This window comes from Myotis nattereri, assembly GCF_964212035.1.
Source record: "Myotis nattereri genome assembly, chromosome: 3".
Taxonomy (NCBI): Eukaryota; Metazoa; Chordata; class Mammalia; order Chiroptera; family Vespertilionidae; genus Myotis; species Myotis nattereri.
In genome coordinates, this window is record NC_138077.1 from 148679509 (window position 1) to 148686243 (window position 6735).

Consider the following 6735-nt stretch of genomic DNA (forward strand, 5'->3'; position numbering starts at 1 on the left):
GGGAGTGGTTAGGGGGTGATCAGGCTGGTAGGCAGAAGTGGTTAGGGGCAATCAGGCAGGCAGGCAGGTGAGCAAGTGGTTGGGAGCCAGCAGTTCTGGATTGTGAAAGAGATGTTTAAACCAGCAGTTGGATATCCCTCAAGGAGTCCCAGATTGGAAATGGTGCTGGCTAGGCTGAGGAACAACCCCCTTCCTCTCCCAATGGATGAATTTCATGCACCAGGCCTCTAATCATTAATAAATAAATAACCAAGAAAATGTAAAGTGTAACACTGATAATGACAATAACAAGAAAATGTAAAAACTGGCTATTAGATCATGAAAGTTCTCACCGCTTCTAGAAATGACACAAGCCTGCAAAATTAGAGGTTTCAGCTTAAATCAAACTATACAAAGTATAACATTTGCATCCTCATCTGATTTCCTTATAGGACTGGTTCTCAATCCATTGGATTTGCTTCAAAACTAAGACATACACTTTTCTGTCTCACTTGGAAATCTCAGCTAGAGTAACTTCTAATTCCTATCCTGCATTCTACTTCTAAGCTGTTAGAAGCAAATTACCAAACATAAGATCATGCATTGGTGAGAGAGATTTTATATCCTTAAAAGTGCAGTGGTGGCCTCTATGGTATAAGGACGGGTAAAGAAACATGTAACACTGCACAACTGGATGGCCCGGTGGAGTTGGGGATGGTAAACCTTGTCACATGGAGGCCAGGTTTTGGCACTTAAATGCCATCAGTATCATGGTTTGCCTTACTCAGGCTGCTATAAAAAGGTACCATTTTTGTGTGTCTTAGAAAGCAAATATTTATTTCTTCTAGTTCTGGAGGCTGTTAGTTTGAGATCAGTGTGCCAACATTGGGGGTTCTTGGTCAAAATACTCTCCTTGATTTGCAGAGGGCTGCCCTCTTATTGTGTCTTCACATGGTGGAAAGGGTTGGGAGGAGCTCTCATGATTTTTATAATAAGGGTAGTCAAACAATAGTGCAAGAGAGAGAGAAAGTGTAACTTAGTGAAATATAATTGTCAACCTAAATGAATGTGAGAAAAAATAACTTTCAAAAATAGGTACAAAATTTATATTTGGTAGAGAGTTTTTCTTGAAAAAGTCTGAAAATATTCTAAGTATTTTACTTTAGTCAAAAACAAAGATAGCCTAAATATAATGTCTGCACTATGAAAGGGAATGAGATCTAAAAATGTAATAGATATGTGAGACGATAAATATTGACTGTATAAGAAATCATAGTAATATACTCTGGAATTAGAAAAGAGCAGATAAAATCAACATAAAATAATTCACAAAGAGTCTAGACATAGATTGAGTATTATAAGGTTCTTGTATTGTTTTCAGGAGATTAAGGCAAGTAATTTTGGGTTTCATGATTTAAGTCTAAATATTGCCATTTATAATGTAATCAGTTAAAGAACAGAGAAAGTTTTCTATTTCTATACTAGGAGACTTAGAAATGATGTTCATATATCTAAGTAAGTAATAAAAAAAGAGGTAAAATTTCAAATAAAGTTAGAAAATATTTTGAAGCCATGATGATCACTTTAGCCTAATGTATGAATGTAGTACCCTACACCCAACAATAGTAGAATATGCTTTATTGTAAGGCACACTAAGAAACAGCACATGAATTTTACCTGTAACAAATCACAAAGCAGGATTAGTTGTTTATGTCAGATTCTCTAGAAGCAGAGCCTTGGTGATGGGTTGTGTTCAAGTGATTTATTGAGGGCGTGCTTTCAATAGAAGGGAAGCGGGAGAGGGCAAGAAAATAGAAATGAAAGGAGGCTATGGTATCAGGGAAAAAATGGCTTCAAGCTGATCCACTGGGATCTCTGTAGCACAAACAGCATGAGAGTTTGTCCCTCCTTGAAGCAAAGTGCTAGACATTTGTACCACATTAGGCATTGTGTGTGGGCCATCCATCTTGAGCAGAGCAGCTACCATGGTGCTAAGGGAAATTCTGCAAAGGAAAGAGTAGCTGTGAGCTTTAGCAACGAACATCCACAGCAATAGCAGGATGGATGCAAGGCCTTGTAAGATGATCAAACAGAGGCATTAACAGCGAACAGCACCAATGTAAAGATTCATATTTGCAGACCTACCATGTGCCAAGGTCTATGTATGACACATTTACCACCCCTGGTGGGGTCCCTGTCATCTTGGCAGCTTATTACTTAGATGTTGAATTCCTTTTCAGAAACTTATTTTTCAGACCTCTGTGGGTATAGTCTACTGCTGGATGAATTCCCTAGAAAGCAAATTCTGCGACTGAAATTGGTATGTAAAATTTTTACTAGGGAACACTACTGGAAAGAGCACTTACGTTATGAAAAGATGTGGAAGGAAATGGGACTGGGAAGGAAGGGAAGTTTATCTAGAGTCTTAAAAATTGCTTCACCCATTTCAACAGAGAACTCTGGTCTTCAGTAGTTCTTCTCTTTCCCCCCGTTTTTAAGAGATCAGTCATGGAATGATGAACACCCTAAGAAGTGTCAAAACTTTGGGCAAAGTGACTATTTATGTAGGGAGTGGCTATAGCAGTGAGGGCGAACCAAGACATGCATGTCAGAGGTGACAAGTGAACTCATTTTTTTGGTTGTAAATGTAAATGGATCAAATGCTCAAGTCAAAAGACATAGAATGACTTAGTAGATAAGAAAACATGATCCATATATATGCTGTCTACAAGAGTCCCACCTCAGAACTAAAGATATACACAGACTGAGAGTGAAGGGATGAAAAAATATATTCCATGCAAATGGAAAGGAAAGAAGACTGGAGTAGCAATACTCATGTCAGACAAAATAGACTTCAAAACAATGGCTATAACAAGAGACAAAGAAGGCCACGTCATAATACTAAAAGGAAAGATTCAACAAGAAAATATAACTTTTGTAAACATATATGCATCCAATATAGAAGCACCCAAGTACATAAAAAAAAAACTCTTGATGGACTTTAAGGGAGATATTGACAGAAATACAATCCTAGTGGGGGATTAACATCCCACTGACAATACTGGATACATCTTACAGACAAAAATCAACAAGGAAGCAGAGACCTTAAAAGTCACACTAGATCAGATGGATCTGATATTTATAAGACATTGCACCCCAAATCACCACAATATACATTCTTAAGTGTACATGGAACATTCTCAAAGATAGACCATATATTAGGGCACAAAACAAGTTGATAAAAATTCAAGAAGATTGATAAACTACCAGCATCTGCTCAGATCACAATGGCATAAAGTTAGAAATCAACTACAATAAAAAAAAAAAACCCTCAAAAACACTCAAATACATGAAGACTAAATAGCATTTTATTAAACAATGAATGGATTGCTAATGAGATCAAACAAGAAATTAAAAACTTCCTGGAAACAAATGAAAATGAACACACAACCACCCAAAACATATGGGACACAGCAAATGCAGTCCGGAGAGGGAAGTTCATAACACTACCGGTCTACCTCAAGCTACAAGAAAGAGCACTAATGAGCTATCTAATTCTACAACTACATGAATTCAAAAGAGAAGAAAAAGAAAAGCCCAGAGGAAATAGAAGGAAGGAAAGAGTAATAATCAGAATGGAAATAAATTACACAGAGAGAGAAAAATACAGTACAAAAAATCAATAAATCCTAGAGGTGGTTCTTTGAAAAGATTACAAGACTGATGAACCCCTACCCAGACTCACCAAGAAACACAGAGTGAGGAACCAAATAAATAAAATTGAAAATGAAAGAGGCAATATAACTATGGTACCACACAAATACAAAAGATGTTAAGCAAATACTATGAACAACTATATGCCAACAAACTGGACAAGCTGGGTGAAATGGACAAATTCCTAGAAACGTACAGTCTTCCAAAATGCTTTCCTTTTTTAAAAAATATATTTTTATTGATTTTTTATAGAGAGGAAGGGAGAAGGTTAGAGAGTTAGAAACATCCATGAGAGAGAAACATTGATCAGCTGCCTCCTGCACAACCATGCTCTTGACTGGAATTGAACCTGGGACCCTTCAGTCCCCAGGCCGATGCTCTATCCATTGAGCCAAACCGGTTAGGGCCCAAAATTCTTTCTGAATCAATCATGAAGAATCAGGAATCCTGAATAGGTCAATAAAAACTGATGAAATTGAAGCAATAATTAAACATATTCTAGCAAACAAAAGTCCTGAACTGGATGGATTTGCAGGTGAATTTTACCAAATATTCAAAGAAGTAACACCCATCCCCCTCAAACTACAGTGGGGCCTTCACTTACGAGTGTCCTAACGAGTTTTTTGAGATACCAGCTGTCTCTCAGCCAATTTTTTGCATTGAGTAGATAGAGTAATTTGAGTTAACTAGCTCCTTAACGAGCTCAGTCTCGGAACAAATTAAACTCATAAGTCAAGGCCCCACTGTATTCCAAAAAATTCAAGAGGAAGGAATACTTCTAAACTCTTTTTAGGAAGTCAGCATTACCCCAATTCCAAAACCAGATAAAGACACTACATAGAAAGAGAATTACAGGACAATATCCCGGATGGACACTGATGCTAAAACCCTCAACAAATTATTAGCAAATAAGATCCAGCAATATATTGAAAAGAGTATATGTCATGATCAATTGGGATTTTTTTCTGAGGATGCAAGGCTGGCACAATATTTGCAAATCAATAACTGTGATACATCATATAAACACATTGAAAGATAAAAACCACATGATCATATCAATAGATTCAGAAAAAAAACATTCAACAAAATCCAGCACCCTTTTTTTTTCTTTATTGACTGAGGTATTACTATGTGTCCTTATCCCCCCATTGCCACCTCCATGCACCACTCATACCCTCACTCACCTGTTGCCTGTGTCCATTGGTTAGGCTTATATGCATGCATACAGTCCTTTAATTGATCGCTTCCTCTTACACCCACCCTCCCCTACCTTCCCTTTGAGGTTTGATGGTCTGATTGATGCTTCTCTGTTTCTGAATCTGCTTTGTTCATCAGTTTATGTTGTTCAATATATTCCACAAATGAGTGAGATCATGTGATATTAATCTTTCTCTGACTGGCTTATTTGCTTAGCATAATGCTCTCCAGTTCCATCCATACTGTTGCAAATGCTAAGAATTCCTTCTTTTATACAGCAGTGTAGTATTCCATTGTGTAGATGTACCACTGTTTTTTTTTAATCCACTCCTCTGCTGATGGGCACTTAGGCTCTTTCCAAATCTTAGCTATTGTAAATTGTGCTGCTATGAACATGGGGGCACATATATCCTTTCTGATTGGTGTTTCCAGTTTCTTCGGATATAGTCCTAGAAGAGGGATCACTGGGTCAAATGGGAGTTCCATTTTCAGTTTTTTTGAGGAAACTCCCAACTGATCTCCACACTGGCTGCACCAGTCTGCATTCCCACCAGCAGTGTATGAGGGTTCTTTTGTCTGCCTCCTTGCCAGCACTTGTCATTAGTTGATTTGTTGATGATAGCCATTCTGACAGGTATGAGGTGGTACTGCATTGTTGTTTTGATTTGCATCTCTCACATGATTAGTACTTTGAGCATGTTTTCATATGTTTCTGGGCCTTCGGTATGTCCTTTTTTGAAAAGTATCTATTTAGATCCTTTGCCAATTTTTTCATTAGATAGTTTATCTTCCCTTTGCAAGGTTGTATGGGTTCACTATAAATGTTGGAGATTAAACCAAGGTTGGAGATAACATTGGCTAATATGTTCTCTCATTTAGTAGGCTTTCTTGTTGTTTTGTTGATGGTTTCTTTTGCTATGCAGAAGGTTTTTATTTTTATGTAGTCCCATTTGCTTATTTTCTCTTTAGTTTCCATTGCCCTAGGAGTTGTTATCAGTGAAGATAACATTGCTTCAGCATATGTCTGAGATTTTGCTGCTGGGATTCCTGTAAGATATTTATGGTTTCCCATCTTATGTTTAAGTACTTTATTCATTTTGTGTTTATTTTTGTGTATGGTGTAAATTGGTGGTCTAGTTTCATTTATTTTGCATGTATCTGTTCAATTTTCCCAACATGATTTATTGAAGAGACTATCTTGACTCCCTTGTATGTTCTTGCCTCCTTTGTCAAATATTAATTGAGCATAGTGGTTTGGGTCGATTTCTGGGTTCTCTATTCTATTCTATTCTATTGATCTATATGTCTGTTCTTGTGCCAGTACCAAGCAGTTTTGAGAAGAGTGGCTTTGTAATACAGCTTGATATCTGGTATTGAGATCCCTCCTACTTTGCTCTTCTTTCTCAGGATTGTTGCAGCGATTTATTTTTATTTTTTTATTCCAGATGAAATTTTGGAGAGTTCATTCTAGGTCTGTGAAAAATGCAATTGGAATTTTAATGGGTAGTGAATTGAATCTATAGATTGCTTTGCATAGTATGGACATTTTAATGATGTTGATTCTACCAATCCATGAACAGGGTTAGTTCTTCCATCTGTTTATGTCTTCCTCCATCTCTTTTTTCAGTGACTCATCATTTTCTGAGTACAGGTCTTTTACCTAATTAGTTACGTTTATTCCTAGGTATCTTAATTTTTTTTTGGTTTGATGGTAAATGGAGTTGTTGTTTTTTTATCTCTCTTTCTGTAAGTTCACTTATGTGGTATAAAAATGCCCTAGATTTCTTGGTGTTAATTTAGTATCCTGCTACATTGCCAAATTCAATTATTAATTCTGATAATTTT